This window comes from Chiloscyllium plagiosum, chromosome 24 (genome assembly GCF_004010195.1).
Source record: "Chiloscyllium plagiosum isolate BGI_BamShark_2017 chromosome 24, ASM401019v2, whole genome shotgun sequence".
Lineage (NCBI taxonomy): Eukaryota > Metazoa > Chordata > Chondrichthyes > Orectolobiformes > Hemiscylliidae > Chiloscyllium > Chiloscyllium plagiosum.
The window spans coordinates 28,600,780-28,627,628 of record NC_057733.1 but is presented as its reverse complement, the minus strand read 5'-3'; the positions used below and the strand labels follow the sequence as shown (position 1 = coordinate 28,627,628).

Genomic DNA, 26,849 nt, shown 5'->3' with positions numbered 1-26,849 from the left:
GACGAGGGAGTCATGGAGGGAGTGGTCTTTTTGAAACGCTGATAGGGGAGGTGAGGGCAATATATCCCTGGTGGTGGGGTCCGTTTGGAGGTGGCAGAAATGACGATGGATGATATGATGTATATGGATGGTGGGGTGGTAGGTGAGGACCAGTAGGGTTCTGTCCTGGTGGCGATTGGAGGGGCTGGGCTCAAGGGCGGAGGAGCAGGAAGTGGAGGAGATGCAGTGGAGAGCATCGTTGACCACGTCTGGGGGGAAATTGCGGTCTTTGAAGAAGGAGGCCATCTGGGTTGTTCGGTATTGGAACTGGTCCTCCTGGGACCAGTTGACTTTGTCATCAACAATCTAGTTCTCCATGATGCTATCATTAGGAGTGACCACTGTACAGTCCTCGTGGGGAGAAAAAAAAAGTCTGGTCTTCACATTGGGGATACCTTCCATCATGTTGTGCGATGTGACAGATGTGAAGAATGGGATAAATTTGAACAGATCTAGCAAATCAAACTGGGCAAGCAAAAGGCACTATCGACCAACATCAAAAAAATTCTACTCAGCCACAAACTATAGGCTCGCAGTACAGTATATCCCCGCTATACCATTACCATCAATTGGAGGATCAACCCCAATTCAATGAAAAGCATATGCTAAGAGCAGCACCAGGCATACCTAAAAATGAGATGTTAAACTGGTGCAATAGTATCCCTGCACCTAATTTGTCCAGTCCCATTAGAATGTTACATATTTCAATATAATCCTGTCTCATTCTTCTAAATTCTAGTGAATACAGACCCACTTGACCCAATCTCTCCTCAAACAACAAATTGGCCATCCCAAGTATCAGTCTAGTGAACATTCACTGCACTCCCTCTATGGAAGTTTATATATTTTTAAGGTAAGGAGACAAAACTGCATACAGTCTTCCAGTTTTCTCTCCAAGGCCCTGTATAGCTGTAGCAAAAAATGTTTTGTTCCTGTACTCAAGCCCTGCTACAATGAAGGTGAACATATCATTAACCTTTCTAATGGCTTCACACCTGCATGCTTGCTTTCAATGATTGGTGTACAAGGACAGCTAGATCCCTTTATACATCAAACCTTCCCAATCTATCACGATCATACTTTGCCAATATACTTTCCCACTCAGATTTTTTAGTCAAAGTGGACAATTTCATATCTATTGATGTTATACTGCCTCTGCCATGTATTTGCTGACTCATTCTCTCAACTTGTATACATCCTCACCACACTCACATTCCCACCCAGCTTCTGTCATCACCAAATTTGGAAATATTATACTGATTACCCTCATTTAAATTGTTGACATATATCGTGAATAGCTTGGGTCCAAGTTCTGATCACTCTGGTCACTACCAATCACTCCAAAAATGACCCACTTACTCTTACTCTCTGCGTCCCATTTGCTCAGTGAGTCCTAATTCATGCCTGTATATTACCACCAATTCCACTTAGTTTGATTTTGCACACTAATCTCTTAGGTGGGACTTTGTGAAAGGTTTTCTGAAAATCCAAATACACTATGTCCACAGGTTGCCCCTCATCTATTAGTTAGTTCCTCAAAAAACTCCAGTAACTTTAGCAAATGGAGTTTCCCTTTCATAAATCCATGCTGACTTTGTGTAATGCCCTTGGCATTTATTAAGTGTCCTGTTAACATAATAGCTCTAGCATTTTCTCTACTACTGAGGTTCAGCTGATGCATCTTTAATTCTTGGTTTTCTCTCTCCTAGCGTTTTAAACAGTGGTGTCACATACATTATGTTCCAATGTGCTGGTTCCAGAATTTTGAAAGATTTCAACCAACATGTCCACTATTTCCATGTTCCCTTTGCACCCTGGAATGCAAATTATCAGGCCCTGAGGATTTATCAGCTTTTAGTCCTCTTTATTTTTTTCCAGCACACTGTTTCTTCTAATACTACTTTCCTTTAGTTGTTCCTTCCCAAAACAAATCTGGGAGTTTCTTTGTGTCTTCTTCTGTCAAGACAGTCAAAGGTAATTGTTTAATTGTTCTGCCATTTCCTTGGTCTTCTTTATCAATTTTCCCTTTTCAGACTATAAGAAATCTATATTTGTCTTCACTAACCTTTTTCTTTTTACCTACATATAGAAGTTCCTACAGTCTGCTTTTACATTCCTTGGATGTTCATTCTTATGGTCTATTTTCCCCCCTTTTAATCAACTTCTTGTTCTTCCTTTACTGAGTTCTAGATTGCTCCCATTTCTAAGGCTTGCCATTCCTTCCAGTAACTTTGTATGACTTCTGTTGGGATTTAATACTATTCTTTTTTTAAATATACCATGAATGGGCCACTTTTCTTGTTTGAGTTATTCACTCAATGGGAATTTATAACTGCTGCATTCCACTGTCATGCCTTTTAATGAAGTTATTGTCACCAATTCACCCTCATAACTTTGTAGTTTCCTTCATTTAGACTAAGGATGTGAATTTGGATTGAACTACTTCAGTTTTCATCACATTATGGGCATTTTTCCCTGAAGGACCTCTCACAGTACGATTATTAATTAACCCTTTCTCACTGCACAAAACAAAACCTACAAATCCTGCACCCAAGTTTGTTCCTCAATGTACTGGTATGAATATCCACCTTGTACAATCTCTGGGAATTCATTATCATGGCATTATTGTAAATGTGTTTTGCCGATGATTACTACAGCATTGCTCTATACATCTATAATTTCCTGTCTAATGCTATCCCCTACCTCACCACGACTGTTTGGAGCCATTATTGTTTTCTGCCCCTTGTTTCCACACGTAGATTTCCTGCACCAACATCCTCTATCCACATTGCACTGCTTTCATTCTTTACAAACGATGCCAACCTTTTTCCAATTTGCTTGTCCTTCCCATAATAACACATACTCCTACTCGGACATTGTTTCCAATCCTGTTTCTAGGTTACACAGGGTCCATCTTCCTCCAAATAATTCCCATGCCTCAAGAATGTAAATCCCTCCCTCCTATACCATCCCTCCAGCCACACATTCATTGCTTGATTCCCACCATTTAGTCCCAGTATAGTCTCTGGATAAATCTCACATCTTTACTTCACTGTCACATTTCAGCCATTAACTTATGGTAAAAAACACAACTGAACACTTTCCCAAAATCTGCAAAGGATATGTAGATGTTCTTGTTTTTTTAGATATTTATGAAAGCTTTTCCCTCTATTATTCCTACTCCAGGCCCAAATGCAGACTGTTTTCACCAATTTCTCCTTCAAATGTGAATTTTTTTTTCTATTTATTTCAAGATCACTTTCATGTGATAATTCATTAAGCTTATGGATCTAAAAGGATTATACAGAATTTCATTTCTTCAAGTTTCTGAAGTAACAAAAAATAACAAATGTCTGAAGTCAATTGGAATGTATCCTTTGGTTTATGTTGGGTCACAAATTGCTGTTATCCCTTCAAATATTATTTCTCCAAGGGATTCTAAATAATCTGTTGTAATTTCATCTATGCCAAGAAATTCTCCCTTGCTCATCAATTTCAATGTTTTTTTCAGCTTGGACATCATACTGTTATATCCATCATTTATTCTGTAGCTTGAGGACTCCCTGGATTTGGATCATCATACAAAATACTTAAACCTCCTGTCCTCTTTGCTATTGCATCCCTTTCAAAAAATATTTTACTGTCTTTTAATTTTATGCACTCATTATCTGCTCTTATCTCACGTTGCCAATCTATCAAAGATTCCACTTTCTGATGATAACTCTAATTTTGTGATTTCTTTCCAGGCCCAATAAATCATCAAACATCTCATTATACCACTTCTCTTTAGTGTCAGTATGAAGAAATTGAAAATATAGAGTATGCGCAGACAGACTAAAGAGGAATGGTGTAATATGATGATGTGTGACGAAGTAATGGAGCTGGAACAAAATCACAAAATGGAAGCACAGCGCATCACTGTAAAAGGCAATGCTGAAACATTTGCAATCATCTTCAGCCAGTAATGCCGAGTGAATGATCTATTCTCATCCCCTCAGAGGTTTCCAATATTCAGCCAAATCAATGACTCCATGTGATCTAAAAACAGCTGAAAGCACTGGATAATGTAAAGTCTGCGGGCACTCATATTCAAGCAATAATACTGAAGATGTACTCTGCAACTAGTTGCACTCTTAGCGATGGAGTACTCACCACTTCCTTGTGTGAGTGCAGCTCCAACAACATTCATGAAGTTCTTCATTACACTCCTGACTGGTGCCTTAAAGATGGTGGGCAAGTTTTGGGGATTCAGGTGGTGAGCTACTCTTTCCAAGCTTTCTAACCTCTGACATGTTTTTGTAGCCACTGTGCTTATATGGTTAGTCCAGTTCAGCTTCTAGTCGATGGTAACTCTCAGGATGTTTCATTCCTCTCGAGAGCATTAGAATATAAAAGCAAGGATGTACTTCTGAGGCTTTATAAGGCTCTGGTCAGATCACATTTAGAGTATTGTGAACAGTTTTGGGCCCATACCTCCAGAAGGATGTCCTGGCCCTGGAGCAGTTGCAGAGGAGATTCACGAGAATGGTCCCAGGAATGAAAGGCTGAACACGTGAGGAATTTTTGAAGACTCTCGTACTATACTCAATGGACTTTAGAAGGATGACAGGGCATCTGATTGAAACTTACAGAATAGTGAACAGCCTGGATAGAGTGGATGTTTTGGAAGATGTTTCCATTGGCAGGAGAGGGGAGGACCTTAGGGCACAGTCTTATAGTGAAGGGAAGATCCTTTCGAATGGAGATAAGAGAAAATTCTTTAGCCAAAGAGTGGTGAATCTGTGGAATTCATTGCCATAGAAGGCTACGGAGCCCAGGTCATTGAGTATATTTAAAACAGAGATAGATAACTTCTTGGTTGCCAAGGAGAAAGCAGGAAAATGAGATTGAAAAATCTATCAGCCATGACTGAATGGCAGGGCAGACTCAATGGGCCAAATGGCCTAATTTTCATTCTTATGTCTTAAGTTGATTGTGGGGGACTCAGTGATGGTAACACAACTGATTCTTGGGAGTAATAGAATCCCTTGTGTGGCATGAATGTCATTGCCACTCATCAGCCCACACTTGGATATTTTCTAGGTCTTGCTGCTTTTGGACATTGACTGCTTCCGAAGCTGAGGAGTTGGGAATGATGCTGAACATTGTGCATTCATGAGTGAATCTCCCCACTTCTAACCTAATGAAGAAGGGAAGGTGATTGATCCAGCAGCTTAAGATGGTGGGCCAAGCACATTATCCTGAGAAACTCCTGTAGAGACATTTTGGAGCTGAGATGTTTGGCCAATAACCATGACCATTTTCCTGTGTGCTAGGAATGATTCAAACCAGCAGAGTATTTTCCTCAATTTCCATGGATCTCAAGTTTTACTTGAGTTCTTTGTTGCCAAATTAGGTCAAATGCAATCTTGATATCAAGGGCAGTAAATCTCACCTCAGCACATTGCAACCTCCCAACCTCTACCATCGAGAAGGACAGGGGTAACAGGTGAAGGGACACATAACCACCACAGCTTGCAATTTCCCCTTCAGACCACAAGCCATCCTGGTTTCAGACTGTATCACAATATTCTTTCACTGCCACAAGGGCAATTGTCTGGAACAGTAAAGTGAGGGCTATAGCACATGGACAGCAACAGTTCAAGGCGGCAGCTCACCACCACACACTCAAGGGTGGTTAGGATGGGCTTCAAATGCTGACCTGGTTCATAATACTCATATTCCAAGGAAGAGTAATTTTTTGAAAAATCCCACAATCTTTCTATGATTAAAAACTTAGATACATTACACCGCCCTAATTTAAGTCGGAGAAAACAATTAGCAGGGTGACAGGGAAAAATCAAAGGAGTGAGAGCAGCTCTGTCTCTGTCTCTATGTCACTCTCTCTCTCTCCCTCTATGTCTCTGTCCCTCTCTGTCTCTCTGTGTCCCTCCCTCTCTCTCTCTCTGTCCCTCTCTCGTCCCTTTCTCTGTCCCTCTCTCTCTCTGTCTCTCTATCTCTTTCTCTCTGTCCCTAACTCTCTCTCTCTCTGTCCCTCTCTCTCTCTGTCCCTCTCTCGCTCTGGCTGTTACAAACAACCAACAAATGTGGCCAATCTGGAGTTATTTCACTGGAGATTATGACATTTAAAGCACAAGTCATCCCACTGCCTGGTTACATTTGATCCTGCCTCTCTGACCAACAGCAGTGCTTGTTGTCAAGTTTTTGGTAGGCCGTCCAAGTCAGTTCAAGGGTTAAATTAGAGTCGAGGGTCACAGAAGCTCATGAGCAATATTTGTTGGGTGCACCTCAGGAGATTGGAATTTATAGAAATCCATGGGGTCAGTGGATTACAAACTCAGGTGGAGAGATTGAACCATAAAAAGGTAAGCTGCATTGAGATAGTCTTGGGTTTGAGTGACTTTTGAGTAAACTCAAAGGCTATACTTTTGAAAGTAAAAATATTATATCCCTTTGGGAGGAGGCCAGATTTGAATGAAACTTAATGCATCCGAGTCAGTAACATCTTGGTGTGTTTGCTGTGAAAGCCATGGGATATGATGGCTGCTATTGCTCAGGGTGGTGCTCTACGGTTTCTGCTACTCAATATTTATCTTGTGGTAATTTGGGTGATAGAGTATAAGTTAGACATATATAGTAGAATGTTTTAATTTTTTAACCTTAAAAACAATTTTTTGTTGCTTCCAAGACCATAAAATTCAGGGGCTTTAAGCTGTTTGTAAGTACCTGGGACTCAACATTTTAAACAAAAAATGACTGGTACAGGCCATAACAAAAATTTAGCAATCTCGGTCAGGATCATAACACAACACCATCAAATACATACAGGAGCTTATGGATTGTTGTTCCAAAAATCGAGACCATTCTGTCTTTGCCACTTCTCTCCCTTCTCTTAGTTGATGGCACACAATGTCCTCTAAATTTTCCCATGTCTTAAACTCTCATTTTTTTTTAGTTCCTCCCTTATCTCGTGTCAAGCTTCCTCTGAGCTCATCTTGTCAATCACAGTAACCTTTACTTCCTAATCTCTATCCTGACTAAGTTGCTGATTCCTCCTGCTCACTTTGATAGCTGGTAACTGCTTCCTCTCCTCAGGTTTTCCACCCCCTCCTTCAAATCTGCTGTAATCACCCCCTCTTCATAAACTCAAGCCTTAATCCTCTCGTGCCGACTGCTGCTTCATCTCAAACTTTCCATTGCTCTGCAAAGTTCTTAAACATGCTGTCACCTCCCAAAAAAACGTTCAGCACAGTTTAAACTCCATGTGTGATTCCTCCCAGACAGCTTTCCACATCATCATATTAGTTTTACAGCTTTCACCAATGTCATAAATGATATCATTTGTGACCAAATCAATGGTAAACTCTCTCTTCATTCACATTGACTTACCTACAGCTTTGCAGAGAGTTGACCTCTCAAACTGTACTCCAACACTTCTCCACTACCTTTTGGCTGAAGAGTTCTGCACTTGCTTGATTTCAATCATAACCACCCGGTTACATCCAGAGAATTGGCTGCATTTTGAGAGCAACAACTGTTTTAAAATTCATATTGTAGTCTTTAAGTCTTCTCTTGTCCTTACCCATGCCCCCTACGCCAGCACCCCTCAACTTTACTCCTACATTTGATTTTTGAAGAACACCAATTCTAGCCTCTTGAGCCTTCCCAGCTTTAATCTGTTCACCACAGGTGGCTATGCTATCCTCAAATTCTCTCCCTACACCTCTTCTGCTCTCTACTGCTCTTTCCTCCATTAAGGTACTTCTTAAAATCTACCTTCTTGATCATCTGACTTCACATCTTAAGCGAATTGTGCCAAATTTAGTTCCACAATTTTCCTGTAAATTACTTTGGGATGGCATATATAAATGCAAGTTCCTATTGTTCAGCTTTCTTTCGCTACTTTTCCCTGATTACTAATTTACTGATGCTCCTTCTTCTTTGTTCAGCTCTCTGCCCCTCCCGATCCACTTTTTTGATCTTTACACTGTGGTGATAATGATAAAACATGGACTATTAGCTTTCAAATTCCATTTCAGATTTTAATACTTACATTTTCATGGACTGAAATGGTTTTAACAAAGGGACAAAACATTGACTTATAGTGGCCATTGCAATAAGCTGACCACATACAAGACCAGTACGGAATGGACAAAATTGCCTGAACTGGAATTAACTGTTTATTAAACTAGATTGAAACTAGTTCGCCCATTCAGGTGTGAAGAAACTCTCACTTTCCATTTTAATTTATACCTGCATAATAATCTGCACGTATTGGAAATGATAGATATTGCCTCAATTATCAAGCTTGAAAACAATGAACTCAGATATAGAAAAACACGAAACAAGCTTGTATTGCAAGGAACTGTTTTTGGCAGAGCAGGAAAGATGGATTTGTGACAACAGTACTGGATAAAGCTCTCTTTCTGCCTCTCAAAGGACAAAGTGCATCGTGATAACATAAGCTGTCAGTAATATCTGAACACTAAGAACAAAAAGAGGTCTGCAATATTTGCTACTACTGAGGATACAAGACATTAAATAAACAACTGCAGTCTCAGGTTAGAACATTTTGCCTCAAAGCCAGCCCAGGGACTTTAAACTGTACATTCTATTCATCTTCCTTTTGTGCTTGGCAGAACAGCTTTTTAAACCTTTTATTTGGGCAATTACATTTAAACTGGAGACATGCATAAAAGGCATATACTCTTTGATGTTGCCAAATTGAAGGAAGTTAAAAACATCTAATTTATATCTCCTCACTTGGTCTGATCATCAGAAATCCCCATTTCCTCAGCATCCTCAATAAATCTCTTATTGCTTTGAACCTTCTTTTTCCTGACTATTTGAACTTCCCACTCAATATGTATCCATAGTTATTCAGTTTGCCAAGGCACCATTCCCAGCCCAATTTAAATTGAGTCCAGCTCAACCTAAGGGTGGACGCTAGGAACGTGTTTCCGTTAGGCGAGGAGACGAGGACCCGTGGACACAGCCTTAGAATTAGAGGGGGTAAATTCAGAACAGAAATGCGGAGACATTTCTTCAGCTATAGAGTGATGGGCCTGTGGAATTCATTGCCACAGAGTGTAGTGGAGGCCGGGACGCTAAATGTCTTCAAAGCAGAGATTGATAAATTCTTGATGTCACACGGAATTAAGGGCTACGGGGAGAATGCGGGTAAGTGGAGTTGAAATGCCCATCAGCCATGATTGAATGGCGGAGTGGACTCGATGGGCCGAATGGCCTTACTCCCACTTCTATGTCTTATGGTCTTAACATAACAGACCTCCCTTCCTAGTATTGGTTTGCGTTCATTCCTGGTTTTGCCAATGCTGATGGTTTCTAATTGGACTACAACAACTGGATCTTTCCCCTCCCAATCCACCCTGTTCTCCAGTTGTCTGCAGATGTATTTAACCCTGGCACCAGGCAGGCTACAACATTCTTAAAACTCCAGTTGCCCAGTTATAGGAAAGGTATTATCAAGCTGGAGAGGTTCTGAAGAGATTTACCAGGATGTTGTTGGGTATGGAAGGTTCGAGCTATAAAGAAAGGCTGGGAAGTTTTTCCCTGGAGCATAGGAGGGTGAGTGGTTATCTGATAGAAATTTATAAAAAACGTTAATGGCCATTGGCTTTTCTCTAGGATGGGAGATTTCAAGATGAGGGGGCACCTTTTTAAGGTGAGAGGAGAGAGACTTAAAAAAGACGAGAAGCAATTTTTGTATACAGAGGGTGGATCACATGTGGAATGTACTTTCTGAGGAAGTGGTGGCTGTGGGTACAACAACAATGTTTAAAAGATGTTTGGATGGATACGTGAATAGGAAATGTTTGGAGCGATATGGGTCAGGAGCGGGCAGGTGGGGCTACATTAGTTTGGGATTATGTTCAGCATGGACTGATTGGACCAAAGGGTCTGTTTCGGTGCTGTATGACTCTATAACTCTAACATTGGCCTAGATCTTCTGCAAAGTGGCAATACCAGTTGAATCGCTGCTCCACTTTCTCACCAAATCTTCCAAACCACAGTCTGTGTTAGAAACATTTCAAGGTCAAGAGTAAATGTTAGTGAATGTGAATATGGATGGGTAGAGTGGTAGGATGGGTTATTTGTGAACTGGGTGGTAAATGGTTAGAGCAGCATTTGGGTGAGGAGTTCATTGAATAGGGTGGATGCTATTGTTAGAATGCCAAGTAGGTACGATGACAGGTGGGTAAGGTGGCAGGTGAGTAGATTGGCAAGTGATTGGTGACGGAGGGGGTAATCAGACCATTTTTGGAGTAGCAATTTGATCTGAAGGTAGTCAGGTGTCAGGGCAGGTACAGACAGGTCTGGCTGGAGAGGGTAATTGTGCGGTCAGCGGTTAGCATTGTCAGGAGTAGTCGTCAAATCAGGGGATTGGTCAAAAAGTCAAGGAGTTAATAGGATCACATTACATCAGGGAAGTGGGGCTGGTCAGAAGGTAAGGGTATAATCAGGGGTGTGTGGGGATAGTTGAGGTATTGTTGGTCAGTAGGTCAGGATATAGTCAAGGGTGTGGGTGGTAATTGAAGTATTGGGATGTGTGGGGGTAATTGAGGTGTTGGTCAGAAGGTCAAGGAGTTGTCAGGGATGTGTGGGGGTAATTGAGGTGTTGGTCAGAAGGTCAAGGAGTTGTCAGGGATGTGTGGGGGTAATTGAGGTGTTGGTCAGAAGGTCAAGGAGTTGTCAGGGATGTGTGGGGGTAATTGAGGTGTTGGTCAGAAGGTCAAGGAGTTGTCAGGGATGTGTGGGGGTAATTGAGGTGTTGGTCAGAAGGTTGAGGTATAGTCAGGGGTGTATGGGGCAGTTGAGAAGTTGTTGGTCAGAAGGTCAAGGAGCAGTCAGGGGTAGTTGAGGTGTTGTTACATTAGCTGTGGATCGTGAGGTAGTCAGCGACCTGTGTGAGAAATGGATTAGATTAGATTAGTTTAGATTACTTACAGATTAGATTACTTACAGTGTAGAAACAGGCCCTTCGGCCCAACAAGTCCACACCACCCCGCCGAAGCGCAACCCACCCATATCCCTACATTTAGCCCTTACCTAACACTACAGGCAATTTAGCATGGCCAATTTACCTGACCTGCATATCTTTGGACTGTGGGAGGAAACCGGAGCACCCGGAGGAAACCCACGCAGACACGGGGAGAACGTGCAAACTCCACACAGTCAGTCGCCTGAAGCGGGAATTGAACCCGGGTCTCTGGCGCTGTGAGGCAGCAGTGCTAACCACTGTGCCACCGTGCCGCCCACCATTCATTTTTACAATTGGCGAGGAAGTAAATTAGGATATTTCTGTCTAAAATTTCTTGGGGAAATGTTCAGAGAAATAAATCAGGACTGTCCAAAATCTCCAACCCTTACTCAGAATTCTGTGTAAGAACCCAAAAGAATTGCCCATCATATTTTCAAACTTCCTGGGCAATCCCAGATTCAGTGCATCAGGACTTTTGCAGTTTCCTTATGCGCATCCTGTGTCGTAAGTTTGATCTCTGGAGCTGATGTAATATCTACCTCTCTCCTTCTTACTGCACAAACCAACAAATTCTGTTTCACTCCCTTCAATTTACTTACCCACCCTGCAGACTTTGCGCTCATTCACTGAATCAGCAAAAACCTTGTAATTGCTGGTTAAGGGCAAAGGGAAATCGTAAATGTTAACTTGCCACACTCAGCAAGTGAATGGGATATAAAACCAGATTGACCGAGATTTACTGAGCCCCCCTCCTAATAGTCTATCTGGAGCCACTTTATAGCAGCAATTGTATAGAGTCCGTTCTCTCAGTTAACGCACATGCGAAGACTTCACAGCAGATATTGCCATAACTATCCACTGGATGGCAGTGTTATTTTCAATTCGTCTTGAGCAAGATTTTGACACAGACACTTCCGATCCTTATCCACTGGGTGGCATGTTCATATTAGATTAACAATTCTCATGAGAGAGAAACAGCTTATTGAGAGAAGACACTTGTCACACTCACAGCTTGCAGTGATTTACAGCAAACTAAAACAATTAGAAATGTACAACTCACAAATTATTTTTGATAAGTTGAGTTGATCTACAGACACCTCCTCAATCTTGTGCTTTTCTCTTCAATTGTTCATAACATCCTCCCGTTTTCCAATGAGCAAAAAGACTGAGGTAAAGAATACGAGGTGGCTTCCCATCACTTTACTGTGAGCTTTGAAAGGAAACAGAAGGATGCTCTTCCTGTAAGTAGCCCTTGTCCCTCCATACTCTAGCTCTTCTGCCATCAACAGTTAGGGACTCAGAATTATTATCTGGGCCTGAAGAGACTTGCCCATGGGGCAGAGACAACCACATGGGGGGTCTCAAATAACCCTGCCACCCTCTGGTCAAACCCCATGCACTGTATTAATTGTGTTGATTCAAAATATGCAGCATTTCAAACTTAAATATTGCCCCAGGATATCGACCCAGCAATAAAAATGTTTGGAAAGCAAAGTGAGGAACGTCAACAGGAAGAGTGTTAAATATTTGGTAATTTATTTCAACTTTCCACTCCATTCTATACTCTAAGCATGAAAATCATGGAATCAGAGGTATCATCAATAATAATAAATGTTAAATTAGATTAGATTAGATTACTTTACAGTGTAGAAACAGGCCCTTCAGCCCAACAAGTCCACACCGACCCACCGAAGCGCAACCCACCCAGACCCATTCCCCTATATTTACCCCTTCAACTCACATTACAGGCAATTTAGCATGGCCAATTCACCTAACATGCACATTTTTGGACTGTGTGAGGAAACCGGAGCACCCGGAGGAAACCCATGCGGACACGGGGAGAATGTGCAAACTCCACACAGTCAGTTGCCTGAGGTGGGAATTGAATCTGGGTCTCTGGCGCTGAGGTAGCAGTGCTAACCACTGTGCCACCGTGCCACCCAATTGTAGCTCCTGAGATAATGCAACATCTTTAATGAGTTGATAGAAACAAAAATACATGGTCAGGACAATGTTTACTGTTCCTCGTTATGAAACAAAGTCTCTGATTTTCCTTGAGCTAAGTATTTAATAGGTTTCACCAACCAGAATACCAAACCTACCATTGATAACACCTTTATTTTGCTATTTTATATATTAGTAAATATTACAAGGAGAGAGCACCAAATTGGAAGTTGTGCAGTCAGTAATGATTATATCAGCTGTTATTTTCAAATATTTTTGATAAAATTAAACATTCACCAGTAATTTGCTGTGAACAACGTGGCTACAGATTGGGAAAAAAGTCAGATGGAAATTTGGATGACAATCCTCAATCTGAAACATTAACTCTGTTCTTCTCATCTCACACACTGCCCAACCTGTTAAATATTTCCAGCAATTTCATTTTTAATGTCGGGTTTCCAGCTTCTATAATCCTTTGCTTTGGTTTTAATGAACTAGAAAGGTTCGTAATTTTGAATAACTACACAACATAGAGACTTATCCACTTCAGTTCCTCTGTTGATTTGGTCTTTTTTATTTTACAAATATAATATTATGTCACATGTTTCAGAAATGTACTAATGAAGTACTGCAGCTGATGTTCTTTTTAAATATATAGTTGCAGTTCCAAATAAATCCAACTTGTATAAAGTTGCAGACTCAGATCCTCATGAATACATAGAGTCCCTACAGTGTGGAAACAGGCCATTTGACCCATTGAGTCCAGATCAGTCCTCCAAAGAGCATCCCACCCAGACCCACTCCATCTCTGTAACCCTGTCTTTCCCATGGCTAATCCACCAAGCCTACACACACCCAGATACTATGGACACAATAGCTTGGCCAATCTACCTAACCCTCATATCTTTGGACTGTGGGTGGAAACTGGAGCACCCAATAGAAACCTACACAGAGAGTCACCCAAAGATAAAATCAAACACAGGTCCCTGGTGCTGTGAGGCAGCAGTGCTAACCACTGAGACACCGTGCCACCCCAATACACTATTAGGTGAATAGTGCTATGAAGATGTGGGTGCACTATACCTTTAAAAGAATAAAAGCTAGCAGTGACTGTACCAAGTGTTCTCAATAAGACTCAATGTAACATGTGCTCCAGCTACTGGAGTAGGTGGTTACCTGGAAACGACAAAAAACAGATTCAAATTCGGCCAGTTTAAATTATTCTCCAAAAACATACTAAATTCCAATCAAGTCTGAATTGAGTATATTGAAAATCTTAAAAGCCAATGATACATTCTGATGATTTAGGGCATAAGACCAGGGAAAATTGAACAGTTGAGAGGAGAACAGCTAAGCTAATGACATCTGCACACTGCCCAGAAAATAGCTGTCTTAATAACTTGTGAAGCAGAATCCGCAAGCAGAAGAAAAGGAAACCAAAGTACACAGAAGAACAAAAGCTGCCTGGTTTTGAGATATGAAGTTTTGATTTGTAAATCTTAATTGGGAGTTTTATCGGACTAGTCTTATAGAAGGGAAGGTAAAAGATAGGTTAGGGGAAGAAATTGTAGATCATTGTTGGTTAATTATTCTCTGTTATACTTTAAGAAACAAAGTTGTTAATTTTTACTTTAAATAGTTCTTGGCCACTCAAATGTTTACAGACTAAAAAGCTCTTTCACCAAGGCAAACGTTGCTGACCCAAAAGGGATCAGAATTGTGCATACAAACTTGATTGGCTTCAAGTTATTCTCATGTATTGTATGGTTGATTGTGAAGGTATACTGAGTAACACAAAAACTGGGTGTAACTTAAGGCACTTGTCAAGGTGCAGCATGTTAGGATGCTACACAAGTTAAGGACACATGGGTTTGAATGTAACATTGAGAATTATTTAAAAGGATAGAAAAATAGGAGTAAACAGATTATTTTCATGTTGGAGGCTATTTCCATTGTCAAAAGCATCACTTTGGCAGCTATTCACAGTCACTGTATGTGGTATCGAAAGACTGAAAGCGTAACTCTTTTCTAACTAGATACAGCATGTTATTTGAATGCAATCCAAAAAATATGTAAATACAAAAATATCACACAGGCATTACTAGAAAACCAACGGCTTGATAATAAGATAAGATGTGAAAATTGGCTTAAATACAAAAGTAAAATGCTGTCTTTAGCAAAAGAGGAGGTAGTGGAGACACTGGGTAATCGAAAGGTCAAAGAAGTGCAAATAATTGAAAGGCCGTAATTAAAGGTGGTAAGTCAGCAGGATCAAATAAGATGCATCCAAGGATTCGGGAAAATAAGATTTCCATTTGCAGAGGCAGTGGTCATATTTTTGCAAACACCTTCAGTTATAGGAATGGTCCTAGAAAACTGGAGAAATGCAAATATTACACCGTTGCCTAAAACAGATGCAATGATCAGCTCAGTTACTAAAGGCAAGTCAGTTTAACCTCTGCTGGTGGGAAGCTTTTCAAAATGATAACCCAGAGCAAAATTCACAATCACCAGGAGAAATGAGGATCCATTAAGGGTTGACTAAAGATAACACAGTTGGTCTGGTGTACAGTATATAGACTTCCAAAAGGCATTTGATAAAGTGCCACACAACCGGGCAGATTGAATAAAGGCACGCCATATTCATAATTTTAACTGTGGACTGCATTCAACATAGATTTTTCCAGAACTGGTTTTACTTTTTGAAATTAACACTAAAATGTTGCTAAGGTGAATGCCAAACGCAAGACAAGGCTTCCACAATTTCAGCAAATTCTCAGAAGTACTTCAAGTCTCTAAAAGGTTGCTAATGGGATAATGATGAGTGCAGTGCCTTCATTTAATGGACATAGCAAGACAAAACCATTTGTGGAATTCACACCTCCTATTGTTTGTGGACTGACCCAAAAATTCAAAATCTTTTTGCACTTGGACTCATTGTATCTGAGGTTGGACCTTAAAAGAGAGCTGCAGAAAGTGCATTCCAATTACAAGTTGGTATGAATGGCCACCATCCATATCCCATGGTGTAGCAATGGCTTTGAATTTCAAATCATTCTGAGTAGATTAAGGGGGAGGCAATGGCCTGGTAGTATCATCACTGGACTACTAATCCAGAAACTCAGCTAATGGGGACCCATGTTTATTGTTGGAAAAACTCATCTGGTTCCCCAATGTCCTTTAGAGAAGGAAATCCATCATTCTTACCTAGTCTGGCCTACATGTGACTCCATTCCCACAGCAATGTTACTGACTCTTAACTGTCCTCCGAGCAATTAAATGGGAAATAAATGTTGGCACCCACACCCTGTGAGTGAATAAAAAAATACAGTAGAAACATTGATCCTATGGTGGCAATGGAGGCAGTCCTGTGAAGATTCTTTGTTTATTATTTATCTTGGATTAGAAGGATGTTGTTATGAGAACAGGTTGAGCTTACACTCATTGGAGTTTGGAAGAATGAGAGGAAACCTTGTTGTAACATATATGATTCTCAAGGGGCTTGACAGGGTCAATGCAGAAAGGTTGTTTTCTCTTGCGTGAGAGTGTTGGATCATTGGCCATAATCTCAAAATAAGGGATCACCCATTTAAAGCAGAGATGAGGAGGGATTTCTTCTCTCAGAAGGCAGTAAATCTATGGAATTCTTTACTGCAGAAGGCTGCGAATGTTGGGTCATTAAGTACATTCAAGGCTGAGATCAGTAAGACATTCAGTAAAGGTAAAGGCAGGAGTGTGGAGTTGAGAGTTATCAAATCAGCTACAATCTCATTGAATGGCGAAGCAGATCCGATGAGTCAAGTAACCGACTTCTGCACCTAAATCTAATGGAAACTATCCTCAGAAATCAATCCTACTTATTCCAAGCACCAGCGAGAAATCAGTCAACCTATAAACAACATAGCAAGAAGCAATAGCAATGCTCAACGAAGATATCATCAAACCTAAGTGGAGTTCGCCGATTGTGTTAGTTCCCAAACCTGACAGGACTCAACAATTTTGTGTGGACTTTCAGAAGGTCAACGCCATAACAAAATCAGACTCATACCCAATACCAAGATTGGAGGACTGCATAGAGAAAATAGGATAAGCCAGTTACATCATAAAGTTAGACTTAATGCAGGGTTATTGGCAGGTACCTTCATCAGAGAAAGTGAAAGAAATCTCTGCATTTGTAACCCCAAATGGGCTATATCAATTCAAAGTGATGCCCTTTGAAATGAAAAATGCACCAGCTACATTCCAAAGACTCATGAACAGAGTTGTGGCTGGGTTAACAAACTGTGCAGTCTATCTGGATGATGCAGTGATCTTCCGAGAGTCATGGGAAGATCATATGGTACAATTGGCAACGCTCTTTAAACAATTAAGAGAAATGAGCTGCCAGAGGATGTGGTGGAGGCTGGTACAATTGCAACATTTAAGAGGCATTTGGATGGGTATATGAATAGGAAGGGTTTGGAGGGATATGGGATGGGTGCTGGCAGGTGGGACTAGATTGGGTTGGGATATCTGGTCGGCATGGACGAATTGGACCGAAGGGTCTGTTTCCATGCTGTATGACTCTATGACTCTGATTAAACTGGTGATAAACTTAAAGAAAATAGAATTCGCAAAGTCAGAGGTGACATTCTTGGGACATAACATTGGTCATGGAAGATTGATCCTTAGGCGAGCCAAGATGAAGGCCATCGAGGAATTTCCATGACCAACTCGAAGAAAGTGGTGCTTCAATTTTTAGGACTAAGTGCATTCTACTGCAAGTTTATTCCAAACTTCAGCAGCATAGTGGCACCACTAACAATTTACTGAAGGAGAACACAAAATTTCAATGGACAGAACAATGCCAGGAGGCATTTGACCATTTAAAAGCAGAATTAACCACTGCACTGGTTTTAGCTACACCAAATGTTCTGAAACCCTTCAAAGTTGCAATTGATGCTAGTGACATAGGAGTTAGAGCTGTACTGCTACAGGAAGATGATGATGGAATTGAATGGCCAGTTGGTTACTTTTCAAAGAAACTTAACACCCACCAAAGAAAATACTCCACAGTTGAAAATGAATTATTGAGTTTGGTACTGGCCTTACAACATTTTAATGTTAATATGACAAACAATGTGTGTACACAGATCATAATCCTCTTACATTCTTAGAATGATTTAAAGACAAGAATATGAAATTATTTCATCGGAGTCTTATGGTACAGACTTTTAATTTACAAATTGTACATGTTGCGGGTCATAAGAATGTGATAGCAGATGTGTTATCTCAGATTTAATGGATAAAGTATAGATAAGACTGAACAGATACCAATGTTATATCTTGGTGTGCAGAAATTAGTATGAACCTAGATTAATGTCCTATATATTTCATTGTAATGGGGATAAGATTTAGAAAAAAAATTGAGCCATCTTTTCATTATGATTGTTCATTTTTTTCTCAACAGGGAAGGTGTTATGAAAGGTGAAGGTTTGTACTGTACCTTTAGGAGTGAAAGCTATTTTGCACTGAGAGCTTGCAGGCACCTGTCAGGTGACTGACTAGCAGTTTCAGAGTGTACTGGATAATTGAAAATGTAACAGATGGCTGTGAAAAGGTATTTGAGTTTTGGTTGCTATTTTTAGAACAATTCGAATTAAATCAGTTTATATTATGCCACAGGATATTAAAAACCAATAGACTTTGAATTTATTGTTTTGCCAATATCGAACCAATGAGACGATCCAATGCTGGGGTATAAAGAAGCAGACAGTTAGACAGAGGGACCAACTGTCATTGCCAGAGTAACTGCCAGCAACACACTCTCTATCAAAGGTAGCTTTATCACATGAAACATCTTTACAGCAAAAGACCAAAAATGATCCAGGGAGATCTATAGCCAGAGGAAGACACTGCAGATGACAGCTGTGGTGTGGTTTTGAAATTAAGTTGATGTAATCTTAATACAAGTTTTTTTTATCAGCACAGTATATTGTTATAGAGGAGGAGGTAGATACCATTCAAGAGAAAGGAGACTTAGAGTTGAGAACAGTTGTTGTTTAATGCTCATTTTTAGAGTTGAGGAATAAATTTATATTATTTTTCTTTACACAGTGGAATTTGGGAGTTTTCTGTCACTCATACTTTAACAGATTACAAGGTGAAGTGAGCTTTTCTGAGTGTTGGTTTAATTAGCAGAAGGGTTCACTCCTGTGTCGTAATACATGACTGTCAAAATCAAACTCTTCGAGGGAATCCTGGTGGAATTAAATCCCACCAAATTTAATACTTGGTGGGTATTAAATTCACCAAGCTACACTTTAATGTAGAAATAAACTTCTTCTTCACTGGGCCCACAAAGCCAGCATCTTCCCCAAGGCAAGACAAATCACATGACTTAGCTATTCTTTATTTATAACTCATATAAGTGCCCTAATTCTCTTTACCAGTAAGGGTGGGTCCCATTGTTCGAGTAACATTTCAATAGTTAATGTTCTTTGTGACCCATTTTGTTGCAATGAGTCTTCATTTCTGGACTAGTGTCATTTTGTGTGTGATCACATTGTCTCTGTTTGCTGATAGAAGAGGCAGAGTAAGGGGCAGAGTAAGAGAGACCCAGTGGAAAAGATAGTGAGTGAGTGAGTGAGTGAGTGAGTGAGTGAGAGAGAGAGACAGAAGCCACTAAAATCTCGAGAGAAACTGGTGTGTGTAAATTGAATTTATGTTGCATTTCTGTTATAATCAATGATTTGTTTTATTAAGTTATTTGGGATGGAAATGCAGTGACATATAGGAAGTCAACTTGTTCTTTTGCTTTCCAAGTGAGATATGTGTTCTGAATGAACCTAAGCTTTAAAATCGATTCCAATTGTAAACTATTATTCATTTAAATTTGCTTTATTTAATGTCATATTTTCCAAAAATACAACTCCAACTTTAAATGAGGCTACTTTTATCTTTGCTTTTGAGTGTAACAGTTGAATGAGTGATGTAACATTACACTGTTTTGGGGAGAAAATGTGAATCAATCTTGAATTGTTTATATCCAGAAAACGTTTGCTATTAGTTTTTCTAATTAATTGAACACCCAGGACTAAGAACCACAAATATCTTCCTTTTCAAAACTAATTATGAACAGTAAGAGAGGGGAACAGGAATTTGAGTTCTTTCCTATCACCCTCTGTAATGGAGATTTGATAGCAAAATTAAGCATACAATGAAAGCAATAGGGGCCTGAATGAGGGAATTATGCTGAGATTTGTGGCTGAATCAAACAAGAGGTCTGGCAAGGTCCAGCTCTACTTCAAGAGCATCACGTCCCACCTTTTATGTTTTTGACAAATGAGGCAGCGTGTTCCCTGCTGAGCAGGAGACTGTTGCCAATTTACAAGATTATTGCTTTTAAACACTTTCTTAAGAGCTCAATTTACCTCATTACTACTCAGCTTTCTATCTTGCCAAATGCACTAAACAAGCTAGGTATTGAGAAAACCTGACTTCAGCTTACCGCTGACTCCAAAGGACCTACATTTTTAAGAAGGGGTGACAGTGAGTGAGAGAGAATATTGCAGGCAATAGTGAGAATGGTAGAATGAGTACAGAAGCAGAGATAGAGTGGGAGGTATCAAAGGGGCAACTAGGACACTTGCTTTGGAGAAAGTGAGGACTACAGATGCTGGAGATCAGAATTGAGAGTGTGGTGCTGGAAAAGCACAGCTGGTGAGGCAGCATCCAAAGAGCAGGAGAATTGACATTTTGGGCTAAAGCCCTTCAGCTGTGCTTTTCCAGCAGCACACTCTCGACTAGGACTCTTACCTTGGCAGAGCAGAGAAAATCATTAACCTTCTTCCAACACTGCTGGCCATTCTGCCTTGTGGAGACTGAACTGAGGTGGCAACCCCTGACAAGGATGCCAGTTATTTGGGATGGAAATGCAGTGACATACAGGAAGTCAACTTGTTATTTTGCTTTCCAAGTGAGATATTTGTTCTGAATGAACCTAAGCTTTAAAATCGATTCCAATTGGAAACTATTATTCATTTAAATTTGCTTTATTTAATGTCATATTTTCCAAGAATACAACTCCAACTTTAAATGATGGCTCCTCTGATAGTCCTCTAGGAATAGGACTCCTCTCTATTACACCACTCCCTCGACCAGGACCTCTGCTATAGAACAGCAGTGCAGTCTTTCCCTTCTCTGACAACTTCTGGAAATTTCCTTGACTGAACAAGGCAGCTTTGGAATGCCAGCACTTGCCTGTGGGCACATCAGTCTTATATAGTGACATGATGGGTTGGTGTTACTGTTCCATATAGCTAATTCTATTTTGCTTTCTCAAATGCAAGGAGAGAATGGGCTGGCAAGTTTGTCAGAAGTGACCCCTCAACCCACGCTTGAGCTTCCTCACAGGGTCAGACATCTCCAAAGTGAAGTTGTCCTCTGCAAAATTTCTCAGAGTTGCAAGGGTTACTGTGGAAAATGCACTACCCAGCATGGTCAAAACCTCATCAGAAAAATGGGTTTTGACAAGACATTTAAAGAAACAGAGATCGGTGGGAATGAGAGGAGTTTGGGAGGGAAATTCGAGCCCATGTCTAAAAGTCAATATACAAACGAGAAAAGAGTAGGCCACTCAGCACTTCGAGCCTCCTCCACCATTCAATAAGACCACAGCTGATCTGACTTGAACTTCAACTCTATATTCTTGCTTATCCTCAATAATCTTTCATCTCCTTGGGGATCAAGAATCTATTAACCTCGACCTTAAAATTATTTAAAGATGTTTCATCCATTGACTTTGAAGAAGGAAATTCTTCATCAACCCTCAAAGAAAAAACAGGTTTCCTCATCTCTGTTCTAAATGGGGAGCACTTATTTTTAAACTATGACCTCTAATTCAAGTTCTCTCACAAGAGGTAACATCCTTTCAATATCCACTCAATCAATGCCCTCAAGATTTTATATTTATCAATAAGTCATCTCTGACACTTCAAACTCCAAAAGGATATAGGCCTTTCCTCATACAGCAATCCATTCATTGCAGGTATTAGTCTGCTAAACCATCTCTGAACTGCTTCCAATGCAATGATTTTCTTTCATACACACAAGGACCAGTACTGTGAAAAATATTCCAGATGTGGTCTCATCAATGCTTTGTATAATCGAAGCATAACCTTCCTACTCTTACTTTCAATTCCCTTTGCAATAAATCATAACATTCTATTAGCTTTCCCCATAACTTGCTGTACCTGCAGACTAAACTTCAGTGATTCATGCACCAGGACACTCACATCTCCCACACCTCAGAGCTCTGCAACCTCTCACCATTTAGGTTATAAGCTTTTTTTTCTGCCCAAATGGACAATAGACAACTTGCAATTTTATCACTAAACTTAATGTATCTATATTCAACCAACCTGATCTGTCACATCAACAGGAAATAGTTGTCATAGCCATTATTTAAGATATATTTCTGCATTATAATATAGACATTCTGTACAATACATAAGGACTTACAAAGTGGTTGTAATACTAACCTAGTGCACTGGTAGGGGTACACAGTAGACTGGTGGAACCATAAGGTGCTGTGCAATGTTTCAGAAACTATTATGAATTATTTCACCTTATTGGATATTTTCAGCAATTTTCATGCCACTAAATTAAGGTGATATATTGAACACTCTCTTGCATATTTGTGATTCAAACTGCTCAATCCATTTCAGAGATTATACCTTATTCACTTAATAAATAACATTCAAATGAATGATTAAGAAATAATAATCAAAATTGTTCTCGATTGAATCCAAATTATAATGCTGAAACCCATTTAGTAATTAAAACAATTAGATGAAGTCATCGGAGTGGATAGATCCAATATGAAAGTGCCAGTTCCAAGCTCATTTAATGCACCAGAAATCTCATTACATGTTGTAATTGATATAAATAGATTGCAGGAAATAAAAGTAGATTAAATGTTTTGAAAGAGAAGTCAAGAACGGTTTTTGAGACAGAATTGCAATGGCGAATGAGAAATTGAAAGTATTGCTTTCACTTTTCAAATATTCAGTTCTGTTGCCCAAATCTGTAAATAGTATAATATGCTTCTTGTTTGATGAGTAATTGTTTGACTTCAGGCACTACCACTGGCAGTTTACAAAAGAAGATAAATACCTACAGGCAACAATTTACTTGGCAAAGTGTAAACGCATTCATCACATTAGCAGCTGTCACCAGAGGCACTGAACCACAATGCTACAACTGTGACCATACTTAACAATAGAAAAACTCTCATTGCAGCAACATTCGATAGCCTAATGCCCAGAGAATAAAAAAACACTGCCATCATCTTTATGTCTTTGATAAACAATGTCATGGAATTTACAGAAAAGATATTATGAAGTGCTCCATATAAAATGCATGTTGTATGCTATCCCAGTCTGCTAGCGGTGATAATGTTACAGTTCTGGTTAAAATGACATTTTAATAGCATCTGAATCATGTCCTCCTCAAAGGCACATGGAAGACCACAGCACTGGAATTATTTTAATCCAGAAGGACCAGTAATTTCCAAAAGAGGAACTTGATGGTAGAAGAATACTAAAATAAAATGATGTTCATTTTATGGAATTGAAGCTCTGACTCTGACAGGGAGAGGGACCCTTTGGTAGAGCAGAAAACTTTTACTTTTTGTTTGAAAGAGGTTTGCAAAATGAACAAATTTGTCTGACTAGGAGAATAACTGGCCCTCCTGTCTATCTCTGCTGTGATCCCAAACCTAAACACACACCCCTCTTAAGATCTCCTTTCCCCTCCCACTGTATCCCCCATCTGACCCATCCTGTCACTGTCTCCCTGAAGGTAATACCTCCAATTGCCCAATCTCACTGACCTTCTGCTCACAAATTCACTAGAAGCTGGCCTTGCCTACCTGCTTCCCCCTATTTCCTTCACAATGGCACAGAAGGGCTCCACTGCTGATCAATGCTCATCACATCTCCCTCCAGAACATCTGCTTGCTTGCTAACAATGCTTTTGCCACCCTTAAGATCAATGTGAGTGTTTGCATTGTGAGAGTGGGCAAACATCATGGCCTTGACAGAGGTTTGGTACCCTTTCCTCTTCCTGAAGTCTCCCACACCTAACTAAACTACTCAGAATATGCCTCGTCCAGACCATTACAATGGTAGTATGACTCCTATCAAAGAAGCCCCTACTCCTTGAGCACCCTCTCCTCCTTTCTGAAAATAATTGTGTTCAAGTTCTCATTGAAAATCATTGTTCTCTGCTGCCCATCACATACCACAACAATCATCTCACCAAGACGTTGCAACAACATGCTGCACAATTTCTCGTTCTTTGTGATTTAGAGTCATACAGATGCCCAGCATGGAAATGGACCCTTTGGTCCAACTTGTCAATGCTGACCAGATATCGTAAAACAATCTAGTCCTATTGAGCACTTGGCCCATATCCCTCTAAACCCTCTTATTCGTTTACCCATCCAGATGCCTTTTAAATATTGTAATTGTACCAGCCTCCACCACTTCCTCTGGCAGCTCATTCCATACACGCATCACCCTCTGCCTGAAAAAGTTGCCCCTTAAGTCCCTTTTAAATCTTTCCCCTCTCGCCCTAAACCTTTGCCCCCTATAGATCTGGACTCCCATACCCTGGGAAAAAGATTTTGTCTATTTACCCTATTCATGCTCATGGTTTTATAAACCTCTATGAGCTCACCAACTTGAATTCATCGTGTTCTCTCACACTCACACACTCTCTCTCTCCTGAGTTAACTGCCCCTGTCCATATCTTCCTTTAACCTTTCCCTCACTCATTACTCACAATTACCCCCTTGAATTTACTTTGATCTTTTCAATCTTAGACAAAGATAATTTCTAATCACTTCCTAGCTTTGTTCTCCATCCACTTCCCTTTTCCCAATCTACTTTCTTGTGCCTGTATATCAAACACATTTCACAATTCCAAAGTTCGGTTTGACCTTTGTCTCTCCACTTACCACATTTCTGCATCAATTATCTACTTCATCACTGGTGTTCCCAAAGGATCAATCTTGGACCCCTCCTATTTCTCATCCACACACTGTCCCTTGGCAACTCCATATGAAAGCCTAATATCAGTGTTCACATGTTTACTTGTATCACAAGTTCTATATTACTATTATCTTTCCTAACTCCTCCATTGTGTCTAACCTTTCACACTGTTATCCAACATCTAGAACCAGATGAGTGGAAATTAGCTATAACTAAATATTGAGAAAAATTCACTCCCTGCCACAAACTCCATTACCTAGCAACCAGCACCATCCCTCTCGCTGGCAACTAAACTAGATGAAGGAAGGCTTCACAAGAAAATACTGGAAGACAAATAAGACAAAATTTAAATCTTTGTTTTGTTGCTGAGTTCCCAAGACAAGTTCAGTTCTCTTGCCTCTGACTTCATTCCTCTCTCTGACAACTGTCTGAATCAGACTGATCACAATCGTGGTGTCATATTTAGTTCTGAGATTGTTGTATCAAATGAAATCCAGCTTGCTGCCTTCCATGTTGTCTGGTCACACAAAGCTCATTTACCTGTAGGGGCTTCTGCCCTCGATGAAGGTTGCTGCCACCATCTCCTTCAGTAAAGGAAACAACAGGACCAGATTGGCTTTGTGTGGTAGAGGGAAACCACTTCCCAGTCGAATTCACAGGGATTTTTCTAGGTAACAAGATATAAGTTATCGCATGTTTGCAACTATTAAAGGTCATATTGATATGATAGACATTGTTACAGCAATTTTGAGGACAGGTATTAGGTCTCAAGCCTTCCAGATGCTAAGCTGCTCTGCCTACAAGTCCATATGACATCATTATAGCCTGAGATTCCCTATGGCATTCCTAAAAGTGAACATTTTCAGACCCATAAAAACCAGAAATGAGCCTCAAACTGCACATTTGCACCATCATCCTATCTCCATAACATTGCCTGACCCCGCCCTACATCAGGACAACTGAAACCCTCATCCATATTTTGCAACCAGTACACTTGACTATCCTAATATCTTCCTGTCTGATCCACCCAACCTACCCACCATGAAGGTGAAGTCAATCCTAACCCTACATACATAATCAAAGTCACGCCAGGTCCTACGTCACCTGAAGATCTACAATGGCTCCTGGATAATCTCAATATGTTCATCTTGTTCTCAAATTTCTCTATGGCCTTGTCCCTCCCCATTTCTAATCTCCTCCAGCCCTAACAACCCTCCAATTCCAGCTCCACTATTGGCAGCCATGCTTTAATCTGCCAAGGCCTTCAATCTGTGGAATATCTTTGTTAAACCTTTCCATCTCAATACTTCACCTTCATCTTTTACAACACTTTTTAATGCCTCTTTGAACAAGGCTTTGATCAATGCCTTCATACCTCCTTTTGGCACTTGGGGTGGAATCTTCTGACAAGCTTGGACATGGGAAGTTATTTGATTCATTTCATGGAGTCACACCCAGCCTCCAAAAGAGTTCAGTTCTGGGCAGTAGGCCGAGGATTGATCTCCCTGCTCCATTACCAATTTAAGTCCTTAAGTGGCCAATTAAGAAACACTGAAGGGGCTTATCATGGCACTGCTGGGATTAACCCCATTGCAGGCAAGCGTCTTATAATGCAGCATGCAAGACAGCTCAAACTGTGTGGCCTGGTCATTACCTCAGGCTGAGTACAGTGGGTTCCTCACTGAAAGGCACAGTGCCAAATCATGGGACTGAGAATCTGGGACCTGAGAGCCCCCAGCTGCCCCATGACCCTCCTCCATACTACTCATCTGTGGCTGGGCCCTCCCAGGGACCGTGCTTGAGCACAAGTCCTGCCAGCTTCTGATTGG

General features: G+C 40.4%; 1 long non-coding RNA gene across 1 annotated transcript in view; it reads right to left on the bottom strand.

Annotated features, from left to right (window-relative positions):
* The window catches only part of LOC122561923, a 58,089-nt gene extending 31,609 nt beyond the window's left edge, over positions 1 to 26,480 (bottom strand). Inside the window, exons 1-2 of the long non-coding RNA XR_006315151.1 lie at positions 26,396 to 26,480; positions 25,561 to 25,687 (exon numbers count right to left, since the gene is read on the bottom strand). This is a non-coding gene — a long non-coding RNA (uncharacterized LOC122561923). The remainder of the gene's footprint in view (positions 1 to 25,560; positions 25,688 to 26,395) is intronic.
* Between the last annotated feature and the right edge of the window lie 369 nt (positions 26,481 to 26,849).